Source organism: Protopterus annectens, chromosome 13.part0 (genome assembly GCF_019279795.1).
Source record: "Protopterus annectens isolate FY-2018-M chromosome 13.part0, PAN1.0, whole genome shotgun sequence".
NCBI classification, from domain to species: domain Eukaryota; kingdom Metazoa; phylum Chordata; order Ceratodontiformes; family Protopteridae; genus Protopterus; species Protopterus annectens.
Window position 1 is genome coordinate 1056542683 of NC_056747.1, and position 14768 is coordinate 1056557450.

A 14768-nucleotide genomic window follows, 5' to 3' on the forward strand; every position below is an offset into this window, starting at 1 on the left:
TACCCTTAACTTGAAATATTGTTCCTTCATGCAAATATTTGCAATAATGGCATCTCCCACATTTAATGGTCCCTTTTTGTTCCAATTCCATCCCCCTATTATTCACTGCTTCCAAAATCATTTTAATATTTTTATCCCTCCTATACACAATATTAGAGGATGGGTCCAATTTTACCCTAAGTATATTATCTCTAAGTAACTGCCAGTTTTTATTTAGGATTCTTCTAAGTGACCATGCCCTCTCAAAATGTCATAATAAAGCTATTCCTATAATTAACCCCCTTCCCTCCCTTGAGGGTATTTAAATCATGCATTTTTATTTTGTCCTCAGCTGATTCTGTACCGGGTAATAAGCTTATTTTTTGGATATTAATATTATTCTCATTCATATTCATACATAATCGTTTATAACAACCCCTGATACTTTTCTGGCTCACTTCACTTATCAAGTTCTCCACTAGCTTCTCCGGGTGCCCTCTTCTTAAAACTAGGGACCTCCTAAAACCACATTCTTTTTCAAAGTCCTCTTCCCTTGTCGCCATTCTTGCCACACGTATCAATTGCCCTTTCACTACTCCTCTTTTCTGGTGGTATGGGTATGCACTATCAAAGTGTAAAAAAAACTGTTAGGAAATGTCTCCTTCCGATATATTTTTGCAATATAGTGCTTGTTTTCATAGTCCTTTTCTAATGATACATCCAGATAAGCTATTCTATCTTTATTTATTTTAGGAGAAAAAGTCCAGAACTCTGTTGTATTGATATATTCCAGAAAATCATATAATTCCACTAGGCCCCCTTTCCGTAAAATACATGCATCGTCTAGGATATGTGTATAGAATCTTGTACTTCTACCTTATATCAATGGAGGGAAAGGGGGATAAATATAGGAATAATTTTATTACAATGTATTTTGAGGGAGCATGTTCACTTAGAATCCTAAATAAAAACTGTCAGTTACTTCGAGACAATATCATCCTTAGGGTAAAATTGGACCCAGCCTCTAATATTGTGTATAGGAGGGATAAAAATATTAAAATAATTTTGTAAGCAGTGAATAATAGGGGGATGGAATTGGAACAAAAAATGACCATTAAATGTGGGAAATGCCATTATTGCAAATATTTGCACAAAGGAACCATGTTTCAAGTTAAGGGTAAACAGTATAAGGTTAATGAAAATGTTGGCTGTGAAACAAAGCAAGTAATTTACTTGGCACAATGCACCCTCTGCTCAGGATGATATGTAAGCAAAATGAATAGGAGATTGAGAGAACAAATTTATGAACACCTATATAGTATCAGGAAAGTGAATTCAAATAATTCACTGGCTAAGCACATTATGGAAAATCCAGACTGTACATTTTAGTTTATGGGCATAGCTAGACTGATGAGGAATGAATGGGCCGGACCATGGTCACTACTTTTAGAAAAGAAAGAACTGATGTAGGAGTTACGGTTAGAAGCAGGATCCTGGCTGAGGTTAAATGAAAATATATTCATTGGATGTATCCTAAAGCTAAAGGCACTGGAAAAGTGATGGTGGTGAATGTTTTATATATATATATATATATATATATATATATATATATATATATATATATTTACTTCATGATCATTTTTATCTGAGAAATATTTATAAAATATGTATAACAATGATATTTATAATGTACATGCACAGATTTATGGGTCAATGGGTTGTTGCCGGGTTTGGTGCCCTTGTAGATCATGGGGGCTTGACTGGTTGCCTTGGTGGGAGTCAAACCCTGCACCTTCTGTTTTTGAGGTGGGCACCTTAACCATTATGCTATCATTCCTTTCATTGGGTTTGTTTATGTTTTTGTAATTTTAAAAGTTAAATATATATCAATTGTGAAGACCCAATTAGATTTTATATTTTTATACTTAGATTTTTATAAAATTTAAGTAGGAAAGTTTTATTAAAAAAACACGCTAAAAAAGGTTTCTTTAATATAAGTATTTTAATATTATTATACATTGTATTTATTTGGTGTGCAGATTAAAGGAAAAAAGGTGTTGGGTCACTTTAAAATGTTGTTAGAAGGGATGGGTGTGTACCAATACATGTTTGATTTTATCCATTTGCATCTGATGACATCTGCAGAGGCTTACAAAAGCATTTTTATTACGGTTCTTTAACATTTGCATTTAATACAAATTTGGATTTGTGATAAGCTGTTACTATGGGAGCTGCTTTACCTTGCTTTTGGATGGGTTGGCTCATTATATTCCTCCCTTTTAATCAGGGGCGGCCTGTGCTATTGGACTGCAGCCCCCCAGCTGTAAAAAAAAAAAAGAAAGTAATAGAAAGTAAAATAAAACACAAAGAAAGAAAATAAAAAAAATGATCACAAGTAGTGAACCTTTGCGCATGCGCGCTAGCAATATTTCCGATATCCAGACTGCTGCTGAACCAGTCTGGAGCATGCGGAGACTGTCTCAGCAGCAGTCTGGATTAAGAAGCATTCAAGTGCAGAGATCCCAGAAGTCTATGCAGTTGTAACTGCATAGACTGTCACTGGAAAGGGATTGGACTTGGACTGCAACATTGGCAGGCTGGGAGTCTCGTCGGGGAAGGACATCTCGCAGGGCTTTCTAGTGCAAGGAAGTAGTGCTCCAATGAATGAAGCTAGCAATGGAAGGATTTAGTGCTGCAACGAATGGACCAGTCCCAGGTAGTGTGTGTGTGTGTGTGTGTGTGTGTGTGTGTGTGTGTGTGTGTGTGTGTGTGTGTGTGTGTGTGTGTAAAATGCCCCAGGTGTTACATGGTGGTGGGTAGAGAATAAGGCTTCGGCCCAGGTGGTGGCAAGAGCCTGAATTCCCTACCCACCAGCATTTGTAAACATGTTGCAGATTTTTCCCTCATACTTGTTCTGTTCCTCATAAAATCTGTGGTTTCTGTATTTTTTGTCCTTGCAAAGCCAGTAGTGCAGTGATAGCATTGTTGCTTGACAGCTACATGTTCTCTGGTTTGATTCTTGGCTGGGGTGCCTTGCCTTCTGTGTGGAGTCTTTATGCCCTCCCTGTTTTTGTTTCCTCTTGTGTCTTCCCATCTTACAAAGACATGTGTCTGTCTGGAGTGTTTCTCCCTGGGCCTCTGCTAAAAATTAGCTTTTGTTCCAAGTCAGACTTTCCTGGTTAACAAATGTTAAAAATGACACGCATTTGAATATCAGACTTCATATTCTTCAGAAAGTGCATGGTAACACAAAACCTTTTATTCTAGCAATTGTCTAAGTGTATAAGATGGATATTTGAAATTTGTCCCTATTTTTGGGACTGTATTCCCCCATTATTGGCTTCATCCAGGTTTTGTGCTAAGGTTGAGAGCTATTGTAAGAACTGAATTCACTGAATATGTTTGGGGGCTATATTCCTCCATTACTGGTGGTGCTGCGGTAGCATTGTCGCCTCACAGTAAGACGCTGTCCGGTTCGATTCTCAGCTAGAGCGTCTTCTGCGTGGAGACATGCGTGAATGGGCGTACCTTCGTTGAAGGTTGTGCATCAGGGCTGGCAACTCGGCACGTAAAAATCAACTGCCAATCATTAGCAGAATGGAGTTCCGCTGTGGCGACCCCTAACTGGGAAAAGCCGAAAGACACATACATACTGGCTTTGTCCGGGTGTTTTTTCCTAAGAGGTTGAGAGTTATGGTGAGAACTGAATTCCCTGAATGTTTGTGGGCTGTATTCACCCATTATTGGCTTTGTTCAGGTGTTTTTTGCTAAGAGGTTGACAGCTGTGCTATGGTGAGAACTGAATTCACTAAATGGTAGCCATTTAAGTTTCCGTCTTCCTCTTTCACAAAACAGCTGATTTGGCATAGTGGTATGTTGCTCTGACTGTTTTGTACAGGGTCCTGGGTTTAAGGCTTGGCAGTGAAATGTGTGGTGGTAACACAGCATTTTATTCTAGCAACTTTCCAACATTATACAAGCAATGTTTAAAATGTATGCCTGGTTTTTGGGCTTTTGTCCCCCCCCCCCCCCACAATAAACTTTGGCTTTTTCAGATTTCTTTGTGCTGCAAAGTTCAGAGATACAACTGAGTGAGTAGATTTTACAAGGAGCTGAGAGCTGCAGGGGAGCAAAAGTTTAGTGCTGCTTATGCTGAGTCTGCTTGCATTGTTAATAGCACAACATGTAGTATACTTGCTTTTGATGCAGAAGGCTGTGGGTTCTACTCCCACAGTAGATAGATGCATTGCTGATACTGTACTGTGTTGCGAAATTTAAAACACCCTCTAAAACTGTACTGCATTGTATAAGGAATATAATTTAATGCAATCAGGAAGGTGTATGAAAGAGCATGTGTATGTTTTGTGTGCAAGGGGCCTGTGATTTGAAAACAGCCCAAACCCAAATTTAATCTGCCACTGGCAAAATGTATTTTCTTTGAATGTGGGTTTCAATGCTGTTTCAGTGATTGTGAGTTTTCAAGGGCAGAGACGTTTTAATGCTAAGTCTGTTCTCATTGTGTGATTGCATTGCTTTGTTTAGCAGATATATCTATTAGTGTTTGCACTGTAAAATGCAAAATAAAACTTTTAAATGAAGTCCAAATCATTGCAGATGTAAAGCAATATGCACATTAGTGTTTATGGTAAATGGGGTGAAATAGCCAAGTAATGGTTCATTGGAATGGCTGTAGGGGGAGAAGCTCCATTTGACCATGGTTTTGTGAGGGGGGGAAGGGCAGCAAACTCAGACAGCCCCAGCTGAACTATACCTCTAAACTGTCCAGATTTTTGCAGAATGAATAGATTTTTGCTTCTTATTTTTTGTTTGTTCCTCATAAAATTTGTGGTTTTCTGTCAAATCATTTAGGAATGAAGTCACAAAATAATGACAGACACTGAGCTTCTGACTTCATAACCTTCAGAAAAATGCATGCTAAAGCAAGACCTGTTATTCGATCAACTGTCTCAGTTTATACAAGAGCATTTTTTTAGTACTGTTTATATATTCCCCCCATATATTTGGCCTTGTCCAGATTTCCTGCATTAACAGGTTGAGAGGTACATGCAAATAAATTGCTTTATAGAATTAGGCATATCCAAACCTCTCAACTGTCCCCGATTTTGGCTCAAAATGTTGCTCTTCCCCTAATAATCCCTCCGCAAAATGGCAATTTTGAAAGAAAACATTGAGGGTTTACAATTAATAAATAACTGTAATACTCAGTTATAGATTACTTTTATTTCAGAAATGCATGTAGATTCTTTCATTTTGTCAGCTGCTCAAGTTAGCAGTACTAATTTTAAAAAGTGTCCCTTCTTTGACAGGTTCCCAGCTGTATTGTGTGGCTATTTTATATTTTTGAATCACATTTTTGGTCCATTTTTCATAAAATTGTGTTTTTTTGGCAAATTAGTCGCAAATCATTAAAGACTGAAGTTAGAAAATAATGACAGACATTTCAGTTTCAGATTTCATACCCTTCAGAAAATTCATACTAATGCAAGACCTACTATTCTATTATCTTTCTAAGTTTATAAGAGCAATATTTAAAAACTGTCCTTATTTTTGGGCCTTTGTCCGACTTCTGTGTATGGCTTTGTCCACATTTCTTGCTCTGAGTTTGAGAGGTATGACAGATGTGTCAGGGCCATCGTAGTCAGCCAGAGACATTTCAAATTGTGACATACTTGTTGCACCCCACTCCCCCATGTAGTGACTCTGGATGTGTCCAGGCAAGGAGCAGTTATGCAGTGTAAATATGCAGACTATCCCCCCATCCAAGGTAGACACAAGTACTACAATAGCTTTTCATCTGTCCTTGATTTTGCAGAATGTTCTGGTTTCTGTCATATTTTTATACTGTTGATTTATGCTCATTATTATTCAGAAAGTGCCCGTTGCTGTGTGTTTAAGTTGCAGTGCTTTAATGATCATCTGGTAAGCTTGTTTGAGATTGTAAGATGCAAGTAAGTTTTAATAAGCATACTGTTAAAGAATTGCCAACATTGAAAGCCTTTCTGTTGTTGCTATGCAGAGAATACTTATATAACTAGATAAACATACTAGCCTTGGGTATTGAAATGCATATGACAGTATTTGTAATAAAGGACAGGATTACATTATTTTAAGAGCTCATTACAGGCTTTATCTGCAAACTAAACAGAATGCCAATCTATCATGTGTGGTCCATATCCTGTGCAATAATCCTTTAAGCAATGTATCTTGAGCTTGTTTCTTGTTTGCTTTTCATTTTTTACTTTGATCATGTTTTCTCCATGAAACAAGTAGATAGTTGTCAGGCAGCAGGTCTTTTTTTGGATAAGAAACATTTTTACAAGTGGGGGTATCACAGAGATTGCTACTTTGAGCATGTTACTTGGTACTTTAATAAAGCTGAATATAAATTATAATTAGAACTGGAGTACAAGGAGAAGTGGTTTGAGTTGAGTGCTGCTTGTTTTTCTTATACTTGACTTTGACTAACATTCCAGTAATGTATTTAAAGAGTAATTTATTTTTTCATGCCTCACAACCTTTTTGTTTCCATCTAGATATTAAGTAAGCTGTCATGCAGCCAGTGGATTGAAATATGTTTTTTCTTCTACACTTCATTTTGTCTTGATTGGACTCTCATAATGATGGTTTGGCAGGGCAGAGTATTTAATTAAAGTTACAGTTTTTGTGGTTTTGAGCATAGCTCCTCACCTTTCTAGTTGGCCACACCCATTCCCATTGACCCCACCCATTCAGCTGTCTCCTGCAACCCCCCTTTGATTTGAAGTCACCAACCGCCACTGCATAGATCCCCTCCAAAAATACCACTCCATGAACCAACTCACCAAAGACAGAAAAAACACACTGAACAACCCGAGAAACGGTCATCATCCACTTTTACTGTGTTCCTAATACTTCGGCATCAAGCCTTCCAGGGAAAAATCATGCACAAGAATGGTGTGCTTTATATGCATTTCACTATATTCATTATTCGATTCAATTATACAATAACTGATCAATTAATCAGTGAGTCAAGAAAGTTAAAATCTAAAGTGCATCCTGAGCAATAAAGTGCTTCAGAAACATTTAAAGTGCATCAAAACATATAAAGTGCAACCGCTTACATTCCTATTACATTTAACATTATGATTTAAGAAGTTCATACAAAAGCACTTACGCATCTCTAGATTAACAAATACTAAAACATTTTGCCCTAAAATGGTTGATCAATTAATCAGTAAGTCAAGAAAATTTAAATCTAAAGTGCATCCTAAACAAAGTGTTTCAGAAACATTTAAAGTCCATCAAAAAACTTTTAAAATGCAACTCCTTACATTCCCATTGCATTTAACTTAATAGTTTAAGAAGTTCATGCCTATGCACCTGTACATCTTTAGATTAACAAATACTTAAATATTTTATCCTATACATATAAATCATTCATCCTATATGTCTATGCATTTATAAAATAATGCATACTGAAACATTTCATCCTATACATGCAAATCTAACTCCATAGTATGCCCATGGGGCCACAAAGTTCCAAAATTAATAATATATCTACTTTCCATCCGTAACAAAATGTGCCCATATTCCATGCCTTGCACTGCATAAGGTTTGTTTGAAACAGAAAAAAATAAACTGCTAGTGTTACCATTGTGAACAACGTGGAAATGCTGGGCCACAGGATTATTAAGCCTAACATGCCTCACATCCCCCCAAATGCCCCATAATTCTTCTTTTCACCATTCTTCTGGTTTGGCCTATATACCACTTTGCAGGTAGAAAAATCACATCCATTGAAATAACCCCACTGGTACTGCAATTGTAAAATCCCAGGGCGATTAACTTCTTTCCATTAATCAAAGTACCTGAAATGTTCTTGACTTTGTCATACACCTTGCACCTTCCACATCTAAAGATGCCTACTGTGTTGGAGCCAGTTTCCATCCTACTTTACCCTACTGTTCAATAATTCCTTCAGGTTGTGAAATCTGTTATGAGAAAAAACAACCCTGCCTTTGAAAATGTTGCCCACTTCCTCATCCTGCTGTATAATAGGCCAAAACCTGTGCACTAACGCCTTCAATGTAGCTGAAAAAGGGGAAAATTTATTATCATCCTTGCCCACTTTGATAATCTCCACACCCATGATGTGTTGCATGACTCCATACTCTCCGACCAGCAATTTGCTTTCTCACTTTTTCCTCAGCCCTATTTAACACCTGGCTAGAATTCCCTCTCTTCACCATTTTGCATCTAACAATATCAAATTCCCCATCCAATGTGGTTCTGTCATGAACACTGTCACTAATGCGCTTGAATTCTCCATAAGGGAGAGAATCAAGTAAATGTTCTGGATGCATGCTGTCTGCACTCAAAAAGTTATTAGCCGCTGTTTCCTTATAAAATGGTTTAAAAGAAACTAGCTTGTCTTTATCCACAAAGAACTCCAAATCTAGAAACTGTATCTTATGTCTATGAGTTTGATAGTATACTGTGATGCCATAGTGATTCTGATTTAGTTCCAACATGAACTGTTCAAAAAGACTAATCAACCCTCTACATATAAAAAAAAAAAATCATCAATATAGAGTTTGAAAACTATAACATTTTTCAAAAAATATGTATTCCTATAAACACAGCTCTCCTAAAAAAAACCCATCAAAATTATGGCATAAGATGGGGCAAAAGATGCCCCCATAGCAGTCCCTGTTCTCTGTAGAAAAAAAATTGTCCTCATAACTAAATACATTGTGTGTCAGTGCAAACTCCAACGGCTGTAAAATATAACTTTTTCTGGGACCTTCCCCGAATAGTCTGGCTACTGCTTCCAGACCCCAACAATGAGAATTATTGGTACTCAAGGACTTAACATCAACAGTTGCCCAGAAAAAATCCTCTTGCCACTCAGTACCACCCAAAGTGTCTGTGAGCTCTTTACCATTTCTAATATGTGAAGGGACTCGCTTCAAATGCTCTTTCAACTGTGCATCCAGAAAAATACCAATATTCTGGAGATATCCCCCCACCCCTGATACTATGGGTCTCCCAGGGGAATTTGTTAAGTCCTTGTGTACCTTAGGAATGACATAAAACTTAGCCATTCTAGGATATTTTACATGTAACTTTTTGACATCATTGGTGGAAAAAAATCCCAGTCTCTCTCCCTTTTCAAGTAATTCCAGCAACAAGTCATTATATGCATCCAGAACATTTGGCTGCACCTGTTCATAAACACCAACTTCCTGCAAAAATTCCTTCACCATATTGTTATATTACACTCTAGACGTTATTACCCAGTTACCCCCCTTATCTGCCTGTGCAAAAACATAATCTTTATTCAAGCTTCTTAACTACCTTAATGCATTCTGTTCATGCTTTTTCAAGTTATGGGGCTTATAACTGTCATAAAACTTCTTATATTCAGCTTGCAACTGTTTGTATAACACCTTCTCAAAATTTATTATGGCTGAGACAGTTCTAGGTGGATAAAAAGTGCTAACATAAGGAACCTTAGGAATACTAAATTTTTCATAACCAGTGTAAGATGAAAAACCATCCCCAACACTATCCCTATTGCTTTCAAGCTCTTGTTCATAAGCAAAAATATCCACTAACTCATTTCCATGCAATGACAAATCTAGCAATGGTACCTCATCCTCATCAATGCTACACCTTTCATTACTATTTGCATTTTCTGGATTTGTTTTAAAACAAATGCCTTTAAATGTAGTTTGCGACAAGAAGCACATAGCTCTAACATGTCTGCCAAAGCTGGAAAATATGTTGGCACAAATTTCATTCCTTTCAAAAGTAAACTGCACAAATTATCATCTAACTGCAAAATCTGATAGAGTAATAATATTTAACATTTCACTTTGACTCACTGAATGTGAACTATTTACATTATTCAAGACGGGTCTATATTAGATCATCGACCATGTAAAGAACCGAACGGTGATTAATCGACCCTATGCAAGCGAAAGCTTACAATCTCGAACTGTCCAAACAGCGATTTTTTTTTTTTTTTTTCCCTAGGGAAAAAAATCGCTGTTCCAAAGCACATACACACAACACAAGCACACCAAACAAACAGCAATCCACACACATACACCTAAAATCTTACAACTAACCTTACACTAAACTATACACACACCACTAACTATCTACTTACCTTAACCCAAACCCTAACCCTAAGGTCCGTCACTATCCCACACTTACCTCACCTGCTCCCTAACCCTAACTCACCTAACCCGCCCTAACCCTCATGTCCACACAATCGCACACATACCTAACCCATGCCCTAACCCTAACTCACCTAACCCACCCTAACCCTCATATCCACACAATCGCACACTTACCTGAACCCGGCCCTTAACTTTCCACCACATCGCTGAAAACACCGAAGCAACAGAAACGGACAACCAAAATCTTTCCCTAGGAAAGATTTTGAGTTTCTGTTGCTTCAATATTTTAAGCTTTCGCTTAGTAGGGTTCGATATTAGAACATTCAAAGGTTTTAAACTTCGATGTTCTAATATAGACCCTTCAAGACAAACCTGTTATGATGCTCCTCATTACATGTGACAACAACATCATTAGTAATGTTAAGTCCAAAATGTCCAATTCTCTGATTTTCTTCATTTCTTCCTGTTCTTCCACCTCCAGTTGCGCTTGCTTTTTGATTGCTGTGGGATCATTCTTTGCCTACTACTCTGCTTGCCCTGCTGAATGCCGTCTTCACTCAGTTCCTCAAACAAAACACTTTTCCTGCTGTTGATGCTGCTACTTGCTTCTGTGGACGAAAAGAATGACGAACTCCGAGACCTCATAGCCGTATTTTTTAAGGTGGACCTACTCTGCGTAGGTTTTCTCTGCCACTGAAAGATGAGGTTGTTCCTATAATCACAATCATCTCTGTCCAGTTCACTGCATTTCCTTTCAAGTATTTCAGCCTCAGCTTTGCCCACTCTCACATGCATGTCCTTCATTTTATTATTAAATACGGCAGTTGTAGTTTCCCCCTTAAGCTCGTCCTTCAGTTCCAAAATTGAATTTCTTACTTGTTCATGCAGTCTATTGTTACATTTGTCAAGTACTTTAAGCCACCCTAAAGTACACCGTAAAGAGATATTCTTCCACTCCTCATATAAATCAGCTTCAACTTCATAAAATTCAGAAGCTGGAAGTTTGTCCACCCTTAAACTCCGAGGGGTTAAATTCAGGCTGATATATTTCTCCAGCAACCGGGTATCATAATATAAAGACACCTCTTTTACAAGCAAACATTCTAGTCTCTCATACCTGGTTGCCTGCTGGTCTCCCAGTCCATTACAAGACCACAAATCGGAAGCAGCCACATTCTTATCCCTTTCTCTCCACATTTCTGTACAGGAAAGAAAGGTAGTTACTGAACTGGACCTGGAATTGGATATGTCTCCACCAACCGAAGCTCCAGTAACTGACATGCTGTCAGAAAACTCCAAAAACACCACTCCACGAACCAACTCACCAAAGACAGAAAAAACACACTGAACAACTGGAGAAAAGGTCACCATCCACTTTTAGTTTGTTCTTAGTACTTCCCAGTGAAAAATCATGCACAAGAATGGTGTGCTTTATATACATTTCACTACATTCATTATTCAATTCAATTGTACAATAATTGATCAATTAATCAGTGAGTCAAGAAAGTTAAAATCTAAAGTGCATCCTGAGCAATAAAGTGCTTCAGAAACATTTAAAGTACATCAAAACATATAAAATGCAACCCCTTACATTCCTATTACATTTAACATTATGATTTAAGAAGTTCATACAAAAACACATTTAACATTATGATTTAAGAAGTTCATACAAAATCACTTGTGCATCTCTAGATTAACAAATACTCAGGGACGGCTCGTGCTATAGGACTGTAGCCCTCCCACCTGTGAAGTAAAGTCCCACAGTCCCTATAGAAAAAGAAAATATAGAATAAAATTTGAAAATAATAAAAAAAAAAAAATCTCGGACTGCATGCATGCGTGCTAAGTTCCTGGCTGCTTTGTTACGCAGACCAGAACACTTAGCATGCATGCTCAGGCATTCCTGAGCTCCAGACTGCTCAGTTAGGCAGTCCGGATAGGGAAGGGAGTAAACTCCTCCCTTCCATCCCAGAGATCTGTGCGGTGACCGCACAAACCAGACAGCCACCAGACTGCATCGCCCACAGTCTGGGCCAATAGCGGAGGCTCCAGCCTCCTCACATCTCACGGGAGTGTATGCGCGGGCTAGGATGGGAGGTACAGATCATGCCAGCATGGAGGACCAAGACTGGGGAGCTGCAGGATGGGTATTGTGCATGACTGAGAAGCTGCAGTACAGGATCAGATCGTGGCCGAGATAGGTAGGGTGTATGATCGGGAAACAGGTGTGCCGAGAAGCTGCAGGATGGACCGAAGAGGTGTGTGTATGTGTGCGCATGCGTGTGTGTTTGGGAAGGCATGATCCATCTTGGAGTGTGTATGTATGAGTGAGCAGCTTTGTCAGTATGTGTGTGGTGTGTGTGTTTGTATATATAACTATGTCTAAGCTTAACAACCAAACCTATGAACGTAATAATACTGTTAACGTCTGTGCAGTACTACAACTGAAATCTTTCCTTGCTGAAATGTAAGTCTCCACCCAAAAGTAAGCATTACTATTCAGGCGCAAAGAGACATTAAATTGAAGAAGGATAAACAAAACCCATAAAGTAATGCTGGTGACCTCTGGCATTCAGGAAAGACTGTTATAAAGTTCCATAGCAATGAATAGCAGCTATTGTTCTTTAACACATTCCCTCACTAATTTTTTTTTTTTTTAAGTAGTTAGGAGAAAAATTCTTCTTTATTAGTGTTTCCTGTAGGTCACATGTTTGAACACAGATTTAGTCCCTTTGTGACTGATCAGCCATAAGATGGGAAAAAATGCAAACAGTAACACAAACAGTAACACTGTTGCTGCGATGGGTGAGGGGCACTAGTTTCTCAGTACTCTGTACAGGTTCAGGAAGGTAATGGTTGCAAGAAAAGTATAAACAATTTATTTTACAAAAACAAAAGAAAAAAATAACAGATTCGTAAACTACACAACACTTTTTTTTAATAACTCTGGTACGTAGATCATTTTGCCTGCACAGGATCTTACATCATTCAACATCCTTCCTTTTATATATGAAATATAAAATGATGCAGTTAATGTAAACCAGGAAGAATGTATAAAATTATAATTAATTAAAAGGTATTTAACAAATAAGAAGGTAAATGATCGATTTTTCACTGTTTAAAAGGGTAAGTATGTTGAATGATATCAGATCCTGTGAAAGTGTATTGCCAAGGTGCCAGGTTGTTAAAGTAAAAAAAAAAAAAAAAAAACAAAGTCTGGTACAGTTTCAGGATTTGTTTTTTTTTTTTTTTTTTTTAAGATAATCGATGCAGACAGAAACTGAGTGTATTCATAAGCAGCACCTTTAGTACAGGTCCGATTGTAAAAGAAGCTCATACCAGAAAAGAGCTAATTTTCTTACTTCATCCTGAAAAAATAAAATACCACTGTCAGAATGAGTGACTGCTGGTTCCTCCTCCAAGTCTTACTAACTATGTAGTAGTCAAGAAAGGTAAGCTACTTCTGGGCTAGATGAAAGCACGACACAAAAATAACTTCTAAAGGATAACTTGACATGTTCAAATGATTGACTTGCCTCAACTTTTCTTCATATAGTTCTGCTATCTGGTGAGCCAGCTGCTTATTGCTTTTCTATAGTTTTTGTTGCACACTTAAAAAATGAATAAAAATGAATTTGAAAAAAAATACTTAGGTTTGCCACTCTCAGATAACAGTCAAAAGATTTACCTTGGAACAGCAGTGCCATTTAGAGAAACAGTAAGAATAGAAGATGCCAGAGGTGCATTAATGGGTGCCTGCACAAGCAGTCAGCAATGCTCGCTAGGCCCCTGTCAACCATACCTCAGTTAAAAGGGATAACCACTCATCCCAGTGATAACAGATGCTGCTCATGGAGATAGGGAGTTCCTACCATAAGTCATGGCTAGAGCTAGGAATGTCAGAGTGTGTGTAATACCCCAGTTGCTTCATGGTGGTGGGTAGAGAATAAGGTGTGAACTTTGTACCTTGGACCCAAGTGACAAGAGCCTGAATTCCCTACCCACCACCATTTCTAAAATGTTTACAGATTTTTGCCTCATATTTGTTCTATTCCTCATACAATCTGTGGTTTCTGTATTATTTTTACTTAAAGCAGACAGTAGTGCAATGGTAGCAGTGTTGCCTGATAGCTGTGGGTTGTCTGGTTTGATTCTTGGCTGGTGTTCCTTCTGTGTGGAGTCTGCATGTCCTCTCTGTGTTTATGTGGGTTTGCTCTGGTGTCCTCAGTGGATATTTGTCCCTATTTTTTGGACTGTATTCCCCCATTATTGGCTTCGTCCAGGCTTTTGGGCCAAGGTTGAGAGCTATGGTGATAACTGAACTCACTGAATATGTCTGGGGGCTGTATTCCCCCATTATTGGCTTTGTTCAGGTGTTTTGTGCTAAGATGATGTTGACAGCTATGGTAAGAACTGAATTCACTTAAATGGTAGCCATTTAAGTTTCAGTCTTCTTTTCTTTCATAAAAATAGATGATTTGGCATAGTGGTATGTTGCTCTGGCTGTTTAGCATAGGGACCTGGATTAGTTTTTTTTTTGAACTGGCAGTGAAACGTATGGTGGTAACACAGCATTTTATTCTAGCAACCTTCCAACATTAT